Source organism: Desmodus rotundus, chromosome 10 (genome assembly GCF_022682495.2).
Source record: "Desmodus rotundus isolate HL8 chromosome 10, HLdesRot8A.1, whole genome shotgun sequence".
In the NCBI taxonomy this organism is placed as follows: Eukaryota; Metazoa; Chordata; class Mammalia; order Chiroptera; family Phyllostomidae; genus Desmodus; species Desmodus rotundus.
Window position 1 is genome coordinate 58,171,714 of NC_071396.1, and position 14,541 is coordinate 58,186,254.

Consider the following 14,541-nt stretch of genomic DNA (forward strand, 5'->3'; position numbering starts at 1 on the left):
CTGGGTCAAAGGGCAGTTCCATTTTTAGTTTTCTGAGGAAATTCCATACTGTTTTCCACAGTGGCCTCACCAGTCTGCATTCCCACCAACAGTGCACAAGGGTTCCCTTTTCTCCGCATCCTCTCCAACATTTGTTTGTGGATTTGTTTATGTTGGCCATTCTGACCGGTGTGAGATGGTACCTCATTGTGGTTTTAATTTGCATCTCTCTGATGGCTAGTGATGCTGAGCATCTTTTCATATGTCTCTGGGCCCTCTGTATGTCTTCCTTGGAGAAGTGTCTGTTCAAGTCCTTTGCCCATTTTTTAATTGGGTTGTTTGTCTTCCTGGAGTGGAGTCGTGTGAGTTCTTTATATATTTTGGAGATCAGGCCCTTGTCTGAGGTATCATTGGCAAATATGTTTTCCCATACTGTTGGTTCTCTTTGTAATTTGGTGCTGTTTTCTTTAGCCCTGCAGAAGCTTTTTATTTTGATGAGGTCCCATTTGTTTATTCTTTCCTTTATGTCCCTTGCTTTAGGGGATGTGTCTGTGAGGATGTTGCTGCGTGGAATGTCTGAGATTTTCCTGCCAATGTTTTCCTCAAGGACTTTTATGGTGTTACGACTTATATTTAAGTCTTTTATCCATCTTGAGTTTATTTTCGTGTATGGTGTAAGTTGGTGATCGAGTTTCATTTTTTTGCACGTAGCTGTCCAGATCTCCCAACACCATCTGTTGAAGAGATTGTTTTTGCTCCATTTTATGCTCCTGCCTCCTTTGTCGAATATTAATTGATCGTATAGATTTGAGTTTATTTCTGGGCTTTCTATTCTGTTCCATTGGTCTATGTGCCTGTTTTTATGCCAGTACCAGGCTGTTTTGATTACAGTGGCCTTGTAATACAGTTTAATATCAGGTACTGTGATCCCTCCTGCTTTGTTCTTCTTTCTCAAAATTGCTGCTGCTATTCGAGGTCGTTTATGGTTCCATATGAATTTCTGCAATGTTTGTTCTATATCTGTGAAATATGTCATGGGTAGTCTAAGAGGGATTGCATTGAATCTATAAATCGCTCTGGGTAGTATGGCCATTTTGATGATGTTAATTCCTCCAATCCATGAGCATGGTACATGTTTCCATTTGTTTGTCTCTTCCTTAATTTCTTTTCTTCAATGTTGTGTAGTTTTCTGACTACAGGTGTTTTACCTCCTTGGTTAGGTTTATTCCTAGGTACTTTATTTTTCTTGTTGCTATATCAAATGGGATTTTTTTCCTGATTTCTGTTTCTGCAAATTCGTTGTTGGTGTACAGGAATGCCTTTGATTTCTGGGTATTGACTCTGTATCCAGCTGTTTTGCCAAATTCATTTATTAGGTCGAGTAGTTTTTGAGTGGAGTCTATAGGGTTTTCCATGTACACTATCATGTCGTCTGCAAACAGTGACAGTTTCATTTCCTCCTTTCCAATTTGGATGCCTTTTATTGCTTTTTCTTGTCTGATTGCTGTGGCTAGGACTTCCAATACTAGGTTGAATAGGAGTGGTGAGAGAGGGCATCCTTGTCTAGTTCCTGATCTTAGTGGGAAAGCTCTAAGTTTTTGCCCATTGAGTGTGATGTTGGGTGTAGGTCTCTCATATATGGCCTTAATTATGTTGAGGACTGCTCCCTTTATTCCCACTTTGCTGAGTGTTTTTATCAGAAATGGATGCTGTATCTTATCGAACGCTTTTTCCGCATCTATTGATATGATCATGTGATTTTTGTCTTTGCTGTTGTTGATGTGATGTATTATGTTTATTGATTTGCGAATATTGTACCATCCTTGCATCCCTGGGATGAATCCCACTTGGTCATGGTGGATGATCTTTTTAATATATTGCTGGATGCGGTTTGCTAATATTTTGTTGAGAATTTTAGCGTCTATGTTCATCAGCGATATTGGCCTGAAGTTTTCTTTCTTTGTTGTGTCTTTATCTGGTTTTGGGATTAGGATGATGTTGGCTTCATAAAAAGAGTTTGGGAGTCTTCCATCAGTTTGGATTTTTTCGAATAGTCTGTGAAGGATAGGGGTTAGTTCTTCCTTAAATGCTTTGTAGAAATCTCCTGTGAAGCCATCTGGTCCAGGGCTTTTGTGTGATGGGAGTTTCTTGATGACTGCTTCAATTTCCTTTGCTGATATTGGTCTGTTCAGGTTTTCTGCTTCTTCTTCATTCAGTTTTGGAAGATTATATTTTTCTAGAAATGTGTCCATATCATCTAGGTTTTCAAATTTCTTAGCATACAGGTCTTCATAGTAATTTCTTACGATCCTTTGTATTTCTGTGGTATCAGTTGTAATCCCTCCACTTTCATTTCTAATTCTGTTTATTTGGATCCTCTCTCTTTTTTTCTTGATGAGCCTACTTAAAGGCTTGTCGATTTTGTTTATCTTTTCAAAGAACCAGCTCCTGGATTCATTGATCCTTACAATTGTGCTTTTAGTCTCTATGTCATTTAGTTCTGCTCTGATCTTGGTTATTTCCTTCCTTCTGCTTGCTCTGGGCTGTCTTTGTTGTTGTTCCTCCAGTTCTTGTAGGCGTAGGGTTAGGTTGTTTGTTTGAACTGTTTCTAACTTCTTAAGGTAGGCCTGTATTGCTATGAACTTCCTTCTCAGGACTGCCTTTGCTGTGTCCCATAGGTTTTGGGTTGTTGTGAGTTCATTTTCATTTGTTTCCAGGAAGTTTTTGATTTCTTCCCTAATCTCGTTCTTGACCCATTCATTGTTTAATAGCATGCTATTCAGTCTCCATGTTTTTGAGTGTTTTGGGTTTTTACCCTTGGGGTTGGTTTCTAGTTTCATACCCTTGTGGTCAGAGAAGATGCTTGATATGATTTCAATTTTCTTGAATTTGTTGAGGCTTGCTTTGTGTCCTATCATGTGGTCTATCTTTGAAAATGTCCCATGAACACTTGAATAGAATGTGTATTTTGCTTCTTTGGGATGAAAAGCTCTGTATATATCAGTTAAGTCCATTTCCTCTAGGGTATTGTTAAGTGACACAATATCTTTGTTGATCTTTTGTTTGGAAGACCTGTCCATTTTTGATAGTGGGGTGTTAAAATCCCCTACTATAATTGTGTTGCTGTCAATATCTTTCTTGAAGTCCTCCAAGATTTTCTTTATGTATTTGGGTGCTCCTATGTTGGGTGCATATATATTTATAATGTTTATGTCTTCTTGGTGGATTCTTCCTTTGAGTATTATGAAGTGACCTTCTGGATCTCTCTTTATGGCCCTTCATTGGAAGTCTATTTTGTCTGATATGAGTATTGCTACCCCTGCTTTTTTTTCCTGTCCGTTTGCTTGGAAAATTTGTTTCCAGCCCTTCACTTTCAGTCTGTGTAAGTCTTTTGTCCTGAGATGGGTTTCTTGTAGGCAGCATATGTGTGGGTCATGTTTTCTTATCCATTCAGCTGTTCTATGTCTTTTGATTGGAGCATTTAATCCATTTACGTTTAAGGTTATTATCGATAGGTAGTTATTCATTGCCATTATTTCCTACCTGTGTTCCTCTGTCTTTCTCTTTTCCTTCCTTTCCTTAAAGCAGTCCCTTTAGCATCTCTTGCAGAGCTGGTTTGGTGGAGCTGTATTCTTTTAGACTTCTTTTGTCTGGGAAACTCTTTATTTGGTCTTCTATCTTAATTGAGAGCCTTGCTGGGTAAAGTAGTCTTGGTTGCAGGCCTCTGGTTTTCATTACTTGGAATATTTTTTGCCATTCTCTTCTGGCTTGGAGCGTTTCCATTGAGAAGTCAGTTGCTAACCTTATTGGGGCTCCCTTGTATGTTACTTCCTTTTTCTCCCTTGCTGCCTTTAAGATCCTCTCTTTGTCTTGGAAATTTGCCATTTTAATTATGATGTGTCTTGCAGTGGGTCTCTTTGGGTTCCTCTTGCTTGGGACTCTCTGTGTTTCCTGGATTTGGGTGACTTTTTCTCTCCTCAGATTAGGGAAATTTTCCATCATTACTTTTTCAAACAGGTTTTCTATCCCTTGCTCTTCTTCTTCTCCTTCTGGTATTCCTATTATACGGATATTGTTACGTTTCATGCTGTCCTGCATTTCCCTTATTGCCTCTTCATTCTTTCTGAGCCTCTTTTCCTTTTCTTGCTCCTTCTGGGTGTTTTTTTCTACTTTATCCTCCAGCTCGCTGATCCGATCCTCTGCTTCATCAAGTCTGCTTTTAATTCCTTCTACTGTGTTCTTCAATTCAGAAATTGTATTCTTCATTTCCTCTTGGCTCTTGTTGATATTTTCTATTTCCTTTTTCATGTTGATATAGTTTGCAGTGAGTTCATTGTAGTTTCCTTGTAGTTTCTGGTAGTTCTCTTTGAGCTCAGAGAGCTCAGTGAGCTTCCTGATGACCATTGCTTTGAACTCAGTATCTGATAGTTGAGTTGCCTCTTTTTCGGTTAGTATTCTTTCTGAGACTTCCTCCTTTCCTTTCATTTGGGAATTGTTTCTTTGTCTTCCCATTGTTTGTGAGGCTCTTCTTGTTGGCCTCTGCTTCTTAAATTGCTTTGTTCTGACTCCCTGGATTTATGATATGAACTTCTATGGTAGAATGCCAATGGGATTCGGTGGTGCTGTCTCCTTACTCTCCTGTGCTCACTGGTCTTGAGGTGACGTTTTTGTGTTTAACACGGTCTAACTCTAGTCTTTTCAGCCCTCCAGGTTTTGTTGTCTCATCTGTGGGAAAAAGAGAAAGGGGGGGAGAAAGGAAAACACACACACGCACACACACACACACACACAAAAGAAACCACAAAAAAAAAAAAAAAACACACCCAAAAAAAACCAAAACAAAGATGGGAAGGAGGGAAAAAGGAACTAGGAATGGAGGAAAGGAAGGAAGGAGGGAAGAAGGAATAAAGAAAGATCGTAGGCAAGATAAGAAGGAATTTTAACAAAAATTAAAACATAGAAATAGATAGAAGAAGGCAGGAAGAAGACATAAAAATGGTAAAGGATGGGAGGAAGAAGGAATGAAAAAAAAGAAAAAAAGGAGAGAGGAAGAAGGAATTCAGGGGGAAAGGAAAGAAAAGAAAAAAGATAAGAAAAAATAAAAGAAAAGAAATCTTCTGTTGGCTTTAAACCGGTCAGGTTATATCTGCTGGTGTCCTGTCTGTGCAACGGGAGGGGGTGGATGGAAGGATTGGTTTCACTTTTCTCCCTTCCTGGGTCACACTCTTCGCTGTTTTGTAGGTGTGGTCCCTGGCAGTCAATCAGGCCGTTGATCAGCCACTCCAGCCGCTTTGTTCTTGGGACACGCAAGCAGCGGCTCCTGCCGTTTTGGCTTGGTAGGCGTGCGCGCGCAGCAGGGGAATCCAGCCGCTTTGGGTTTGTGACGTATTTTGTGCCCTGAGCGCGCAGCCTGCTGACCAATCGAGCCGCCCGGGTTAGGGACTCTGGAGTTAGTACGCTCGCCAGCAGCTTTGTGCCCGAAAACGCGCACCCAGCCGGCCCTGCGCTAGGCGAGCACGCAATCCGCCGGGCCTGAGGTTCTATGCTTGGGGGCTGATCCAGCCGCCCTGGGCTTGAGTCTCTCGAGCGGGCGGGGCCGCCCCGGGACTGAACCACACGGCACTCGGCTCCAAGGTCCTGGGCCCGTGGGTGGAGCAGCTAGCCTTCAGCTGCAAATGATCTCGGAGGTTTCAGGTGTGGGCGCCCCTCCGGGGTTTCATGTATGGGCCCCGTTCGCTAATCTGTGTGTGCGCGCGCGCGCGCGCGCGACCGGACCTCGGCTGAGCGCCCTCACTTTTTGTGCTGTTTATCCCCCCGGCTCGCAGTCCAGGGGCGGAGGGGGGAGGGGCGCCAGTGGCCTTGGTTACTACCGAGAGTTCTCTAACTAGCCCCTGAGTGTCTCTATTTTCTTTTTCTTTTTGAGAAATTCCTCCTTTTCAAGCTCCCCTGGTCCAATCAAGCACCTGGCTGCTCACAGCGCAGCCTGGCCCTCTCCCAAGACTCCTGCAGCCGACCCTGCGCCAGGGCTGGCGCTTCTGCCGGCCTTGTACCGCGCGCGTTCCCGGGACCGGGGACCTTATTGTCCTTGAGCACTCTTCTTACCGTCAGATCTTTCAATGTCCTCTATCTTTGGTCTCTAATCTTCGTATATGCTGGAATACTGTTGGCTGTTCGCTCTGCTCCTCGGATCAGCTAGGTATTTCCCTGGCGCTGAGGGGAAGTGGATTCCGCTCCCACCTATGTTGCCGCCATCTTCCTAGGAGAGAATCTTCAAAGCAGAAAGAGAAAAGAAGACAGTTACCTACAAAGGAGTTCCCATTCGACTTTCAGCTGATTTCACAAAAGAAACCTTGCAGGCAAAAAGGAGCTGGAAAGAAGTATTTGAAGTCATGAAAGGCAAGGACCAACATCCAAGATTATGCTATCCATCAAAACTATCATTTAGATTGGAAGGGCAGATAAAGTGCTTCACAGATATCGTCAAATTAAAGGAGTTCATCATCACCAAGCCCTTATTATATGCAATGTTTAAGGGACTTATCTAAGAAAAAGAAGATGATGAAAACTATGAGCAGTAAAATGGCAACAAACACAGCTATCAAGAACTGAACCTAAAAAAAACAAACACAAAAACAAACTAAGCAAACAACTAGAACAGAAACAGAATCACAGAAATAGAGATCACATGGAGGGTTATCGACATGGTGGGGGAGGGAGGAGAATGGGAAAAAGGTACCGTGAATAAGAAGCATAAATGGTAGGTACAAAATAGACAGGGGGAGGTTAAGAATAGTATAGGAAATGTAGAAGCCAAAGAACTTATATGTATGACCCATGGACACAAACTAAGGCCCGGGGGTTGGGGGTTTGCTGGTAGTCAGGGGTGTACAGGGTGGACGGGAATAAAGGGGAGGCAAATGGGATAACTGTAATAGCATATTCGATAAAATATATTAAATTTTTTTCATTATTTTCCTTTTTATGTGCTAGAACTTGTTCTTTTTTTCTCTTTCCCCCCCTTACTTCCCCTACTGTTTTTTCTTTTTTTCTTTTTATTTTTAAAAAATATTTTATTTTAGTGAAATTTTCTTACCTCTTCTGATCTTTTAGTCAAGTTAAATGAAAAAGCACATAACGATTAAAAGAATATATGGTATTTGTCCCTCACTGCCTGGCTTATTTCACTTAGCATAATGCTCTCCAGTTCCATCCACGCTATCGCAAAGGGTATGAGCTCCTTTCTCTCTGCTGTGTAGAATTCCATTGTGTAAATGTACCATAATTTTTTGATCCACTCATTTGCTGATGGGCACTTAGGTTGCTTCCAGTACTTGGCTATTGTAAATTGTGCTGCTGTGAACGTTGAGGTGCATAAGTTCTTTTGGTGGGGAGAAGGATTTTCAGAAAATACTGTAAAGGACACATGGACAAAACCAAGGGGGAGGGTGGAAGCAAGGGAGGGAGGTGGGTTTGGATGGGATTGGACGGAGGGGTGGGGAGAAAAATGCAGACAACTGTAATTGAACAATAAAATAATTTATAAATAAATAAAATTAAAAAATATTAATAAAAAGATTAAGAGAACAAAATCTTTATTCTCACTACCCAGAGTTAACGTTGTTAACAGATCACTTAGAGACAAGGCTTGGTGCTTAAATGCATTTAAGAACTCCCTGTATTAATTTTTTCACTTCTCTCAATCCATCAGGATTCTCTCAATTGTGCATGACAAAAACAAAAAATAACCCAAAACAACAACAACAAAAAACAACAAACAGAAAAGCACAACAGTTTGAATAGTTTTGAGAAAAAAATACTGGAATTATTTAGCTCATGTAGATCTAAACAAAGATTGATTTAAGCCCTAAACAAAGGGCTTAGAATGTGTCAGACCCAATTTCTCTCCATCTATTTTCTGCTGTCTTTTGAATATAGCACCCCTCCTCAGCGTGACCCTCTAAAGTCCCAGTCTTCATAGTTTAAAATCTAGCAGGAGAGATTTTTGTCTTTCCCACAGTCCTTACAAAAATCCTGGGATTAAGTTTAATCAAACTGACTTGGGCCAAGTGTTCACCCCTGAACCATCACTGTGACCATACAGTACAGAATAAACTGACTGGCCGTTAGTCTTATCCAAATCACACTGATTGAGAATGTCTGAGGTAAAGTTCTATCTATGATGGAAAATCAGGGTACTATTTCCAGAAGAAGGAAGAATAGATGCTGGGTGGGCAAAAAACAATGCAGCATCTTCCCCCCCCCCCATCCAACTCACTGCTGCCACCAGTCTGCTGCTTGCTACTGAGGAAAGAGCATTGGATATAGAGTCCAACAGATTCACATTCTCCATTCTGTTTCAATTCTAGCTCAAATATTTAATAGTCATGTAATTTATGTAATAATCTGAGTCTGAGAACTTACAGTCAAGAATGAGGTGAACATAAACACGCTTTACCTTGCACAACTACAGAAAAAATTACAACTAGACCTTGAAACAAGTAACACCCAGAACCATCAGAAAACCAAACTGGATAGAAGTCTGACAACCAAGGGTTTAAAGAAGCCACATTTTGTCTAAATGGGTAGGAGGGTCAACGATGTGGAGATGGGCGGAGAGGCGTGAGACATGGTGTGGCACGGATAGGCAGTGGAACAGCTGGTCCCACATTCATGTGTGGTGGATAACAATTGGGAGGGATAACTTGGGGGTGAGGGATCCCAACTCCAGGCCAGACCATACAGCCCAGGGTTCCAGCACCAGGAAGGTAAGTCCCCATAACTTCTGGCTGTAACAACCAGTTGGGTTTGGGGCAGCAGAAGAAACTGCTGGATTTTGAGGAGCCTCTGCTTAAAGGACCTGCAGGGACTTAGAACTTTTGCAGACCTACCCCCTCTGGGATTCAGCACCAGGGCAACAGCTGGAAGGGCACCAGTCACATAGAGGGAGTACCATATTTCCCTGTGTATAATACACTCCTGTGCACAATGTGCACCCATGTTTTTGTGCACATTATTATACATGGGATCACTATACCCATGACTGTACCCATGGTATGGAATTATTATTATTATTTATTTTTAGAGAGAGGGGAAGGGAGGGAGAGAGGGAGAGAAACATCAATGTGTGGTTGCCTCCTGTGCGCCCCGCACTGGGGACCTGGCGCACACCCCAGGCATGTGCCCTGAGGTATGGAATTATTATACCCAGGAATAATGTGCATTCTTATTTTTCCCTAAAAAATCTGGGCAAAAAAGCCCTGTGCATTATACATGGCAAAATATGGTAAGTGAAATGACTGGAAACAGGGCAAGTGCCAGGCAAACCTCCAGAAACTAGTCAGTGGCATTGTCCCCTCTGTGCCCTCCCCCAACACAGAGCCACAAAATGGTGAAGCAGGTTGCCTGGCCTTAGCAATTACCTGAGGTTTCACACTACTTTTTACAGGTGCCTTTTTTACAATAGGCCACACTACTAAGGAAGTCAAAGCATCTCTATCTAATACACAGAAACAAAGAGGGAGGCTGCCAAATTGAGGAAACAAAGAAATATGGCCCAAATGAAAGAACAGAACAAAAACCCCAGAAAAAGAACTAAACGAAATGGAGGTAACCAACCTATCAGATGCAGAGTTGAAAACACTGGTTATTTGGATGTTCAAAGAACTCATTGTGTACAGCAACAACATAAAAAAGACCAAGGAAGAAGTGAAGACTACATTAAGTGAAATAAAGAAAAATCTACAGGGAACCAACAGTGGAGTGGATGAGGCTGGGGTTCAAATCAACAATTTGGAACATAAGGAAGAAATAAGCATTCAACTAGAACAAGAAGAAAAAAATTCAAAAAAACGAGGATAGTATAAAGAACTTCTAGAATATCTCTAAATGTACCAACATCCAAATTATAGGGGTGCCAGAAGGAGAAGAGAAAGAGCAAGAAATTGAACACTTATTTGAAAAAATGATGAAATAAAACTTCCCTAATTTGGTGAAGAAATAGACATACAGGTCCAGGGAACACAGAGTCCCAAACAAGTTGGACTCAAATAGGCCCATAAGAAGACACATCATAATTAAAATGCCAAAGTTTAAGATAAAGAATCTTAAAAGCAGCAAGAGAAAAGCATAGAGTTCCCAACAAAGGAGATCCCATAAGACTGTCAGCTGATTTCTCAAAAGAAACCTTGCAGACAAGAAGGGACTGTCAAGAAGTATTCAAAGAGATGAAAAAGAGAGGACCTACATCCAAGATTACTGTATCCAGCAATGCTATCATTTAGAATGGAAGGGCTGATAAAAGTGCTTCCCAGACAAGGTAAATGTAAAGGAGTTCATCATCACCAAGCCATTATTATATGAAATATTAAAGGGACTTAAGAAAAAGAAGATCAAAACTATGAGCATTAAAATGGCAACAAATCCACAACTATTAACAACTGAATCAAAAAATCAAATTAAGCAAACAACCAGAACAGGAATAGAATTGTAGATATGGAGTAATTTATTAATCTGGGGTACATTTTGGAGGGTTATCAACTGGGAGGGGGAAGGAGGAGAATGGGGGAAAAGGTGCAGGGATTAAGAAGCATAATTGGTAATTACAAAATAGATGGGGATGTTAAATATAATATAAGAAGTTGTTAAGCCAAAAGAACTTATATGCACAACCCATGGGCATGAACTAAAGGGGGGAGATTGCTGGAGGGAAGGAGTGTGCCTGTCGAGCAAGGCAAAGGGGGAAAATTCAGGCAATTTTAACAGCATAATCAATAAAATGTATTTTAAAAAATCTCTGAGTCTTAGTTTCTTAATCTGTCAAGGAGAGGTGATAATATGGAGTTGTGGTGAAGATTAAGTGAAATAATGCAGATGAAATCACCTAGAAAAATTCCTGGTCTGGAAAGTGTAGTGTTTGCTAATTTCCTTTTTGTTATTAACCCAAGCCTCTTTGAAACATCCAAAGGCAAATTTGCCTTTATTTCAAGAAAAAGTTACTATTATAGTAATTATTATTAAACTAGCTGCCATTTATTGAGTGTTTGCCGTGTGCCATATGTGTTGTTAGGTAGGACTGCCTGGTATGGCTGGCTATGCAGACTGTGCTGCTGCACAGCTCCACTCTAAGGGAGTCACACAGAATCTAATGAGGATGTTGCCACCTTGGGGTGACAGTGCAGCAGTCCTGTTTGACATGCACTAATTCAGTCCTCACATGGACACTATGATGAAAGTACTATTAATCCCATTTAACAAAGAATTTTGTAATTTAGGTTAAGGAATTTTCCCAAGGTTATTTAAGCATGAAATGATGAACAAATGAAAGCCACACACATCAGGGACACTTAACTGTGGTGTTTTAAAAATAACTGATCTCAAGTTACAGAATTACTATAGCCCTCCTGTAGGGGTGGGGGCATAGAATCCTGGAGCTGAGAATACCGTCAGCTGTCTCATTTACTATCCTTAGCATCTAGGAAAGGGACAAAAACATAAGCAGTCTGGAGTATCTTCTACTTCTTCCAAATAATCTGAAGCAAATACAACATCAGATTTCCAATTTTGGAACCATGTGATTTATTTATTTACTTGATAGATAAGGTCTGAATGTGATTGCAGAAGTTTTTTCTAGGGTCCTGTAAAGGTCAGATGGGGCTGTTTCTTGGATTTTTCATGTGAAAATAAACATAATTCTGGAAGAGGATTCAAGCACTTCTACTCCAATTACCTTGGCCTCACATTGAGTTTGTTGTCTTCTGTCTTTTACTGTAGGATATTTTGATTATGTTGCAATACCTCTCTAAAGACCACAAGAGCCCTAACAAAGTTTACTTCAAAATAATTAATTTCAGATACTTTAAAGAAAATATTTTATAATTCACAAATAAACCCAATTTTCCATTTGATAGGCTTTCATGACGGATTTTGCCCAAACTTGCAGTGGCTGTCTGTGGTCTTCAACACTGAGATTTGGAAAAGCATCCACTGTTGCTGATGTGGACACCGGCCCACAGTGTCTGTGGCGTTATGGATGAAATGAGACAAATTCACATGGACTACAGAAATCCTGTGGAGGAAAAGGGATGACATGGCTGCTCTCTCAGTGAAAGAGAGGGCCAGCCCTGCCCCTTGCCTGGACAGGCTTTTATTGCTTTTCTGGGCACATTACATTGAGGATGGTCCTCATTTACTATGCACAGGTTCTCTTTAGGTGGTTACCTTTTACAGATTATGTAACAAAGGAGAGGATGTTGCTAATTACACCAAAAAAGAAGGATATTTTCAAATGTAAAGGGAAAAGTGGTGGAACTGGTTACACTCATCCTTGGGAGGTTTAGCATAGATTTTAGGAAGTTACTTTAAAGATACGCAGTATACATTTGCTGCCTCAATTCAGGGTGAGGGAGTTTTAGCAAAAGCAAGCCTCAAAGCAGCCTAGGTACAATGCAGGCCTGATTCCCCACTGTAAAACCTATCCGTGAGCGTGGGTCCTGTGTACTGGACCTCACTCCCTACTGGCCTTTCTGAGTGGGGGCTGGGCTACATTCCCCACACCACGTGGAATGGTCCCCTATAATCACTATGTCAGATTCAGGCCAGCAGGCTGTGCATGATACTCAACATTATTCTTATAAAATAGTCACTGTGACTCCTCACTTGTTCAGCTCACTTAGTGGCAACTGCAGCTATCAAGAGTACAGCTGAGGTTAGTAAGTCACAGGAGATCACAAGGTTGCCATGATAACTGCCCTAGTGTTTACTTAACTCTTGAAAGAATGATTTCAGAACCTGTTTGCTTTTATAGATGTACAGTTGTGTGTATGTATTGCTTGTTTTGTGAGATTTCTGAATTCAAACACCACAAAATTCGCCAATTTATCTGTACAATTCAGAGGCTTTTAGTACATTCACATGTCTGTCAAAACATTATGACTATCTAACTTTAGGACATTTTCACCATCCCAAACAGAAACCCCATATCATTAGCTGTCAATTTACCCTCATCCCTGACCAACTTCCAGCTATTGGCAACCATTAATTCTTTCTCTATGGCTTTGCATTTTCTGGATATTTCATATAAATGGAATTATATAATATATGGTCTTTCATTACTGGCTTATTTCACTTAGCATAGTGTCTTCAAGGTACGTCCATGGTGTAGCATGTGTCAGAATTTCCTTCCTTTTTATGGCTGAATCATATTCCATTGCATTAAATATTTAGCAGTGTGTTTTACTCACCTTTTTGTGAGTTGGTGGGCTTTGGGTTGATTCTACTTTGTCACCACTATGAATAATCCTGCTATGAATATTCATGTATAGATTTTGTGTGAATATTTGCTTTCAGTTCTCTTGGATATATATACATAAGTATGGCATTGCTAAGTCACATGGTGTCTCTATGTGTTGGGAACTGCACTGCCTGGTTTCAGAAGCTGTAAACCCCCATGGTTAAGGCTGAGTCACAGACCTTGGGACCATAAGCCATTAAGGAGACAAAGCTTATCTCCCTGGCAGGGTGCCATCTCTGCCCGCTTTACTTCACCCTGCTTGGCCCTGAGCTTGACCAGTTAGCCAATGACGAGTAAGATTCCTCAAGGGAGGAACAACCTAAGACAGGCATGGTCACAGAAAAGGCCCACAGGGAAGGACTCGGGGGGCCATAGAAAAAGGGGGTGGTGGACCCTCGCCCCTCGGCTTTGAAATAGCCTGCATCCTCATTCTGTCTGCAAGAAGTCTCCTAATCTCTTGGCTGCCTTACTTCCCCTGCCTGACTTGAGCCTGAAACAATAACAGAGGGCAGTGCAGCCCTGTGCTGGGAGGGGCAAATTTCCTGGGGAATCAAGCCTAAGAAAGAATGCATACAATCCAGTGAAACCTACTTTATTTATACCCTCAGCTTAAATGATAAGGGTCCAGGCCTGAAATGAGTTTGTCTCCCAAAGTTTTATAGTCCTTTAACTAACTGACCGTAACTCAGAATAAGCCCTCAAAGTTCTCTATAAGTTATGTGTTGTTTGACCCTTACTGCCTGACAGTGATTAATGAGCTTTATCTGTATTCCTGTGCAAAATGAACCTAATAAAAGCCCATGGAGGAAAAGGCTCTGGGGCCCTTCTCCTTTGAGAGATCAGCCACCTCTCCTCCCCAAGCAGATCATGTCTTGGTAGACTTATTCTCATCCATGGTGGACGTGGGGCTCAGAGATAAAGCTCCACGATTTCTATGTTTAACATTTGAGGAACTGCCAAGTTGTGATCCAAATCATCTGCACCATTTAACATTCCTAGCAACAATGTACAGTAGTTACAATTTTTCCACATCCTCACTAATACTTGTTTTTTAAATTGTTTTTTTTTAATTATAATCATCTTAGTGGGTACAAACTGGTATTTCACCTGGTTTTGATGTCCATTTCTCTGATGGCTGCTGATGTTAAGCACCTTTAATGATATTGATAATTTTATTTTAATTCTTATTGTCCATTTTATTTGAAGAATGTCTATTCAAATTCTTTGCCCTTATTTATTTATTTATTTATTTTTTAGAGAGAGGTGAAGGGAGG

General features: G+C 41.0%; 1 protein-coding gene across 1 annotated transcript in view; it reads right to left on the reverse strand.

The window, feature by feature from the left end:
- Nucleotides 1–4,466: 4,466 nt before the first annotated feature.
- Nucleotides 4,467–14,541, reverse strand: part of KBTBD12 (kelch repeat and BTB domain containing 12) — a 174,455-nt gene continuing 164,380 nt past the window's right edge. Inside the window, exon 7 of the mRNA XM_053912571.2 lies at nucleotides 4,467–6,247. The gene's annotated coding sequence lies outside the window, so the exon portion shown is untranslated. The remainder of the gene's footprint in view (nucleotides 6,248–14,541) is intronic.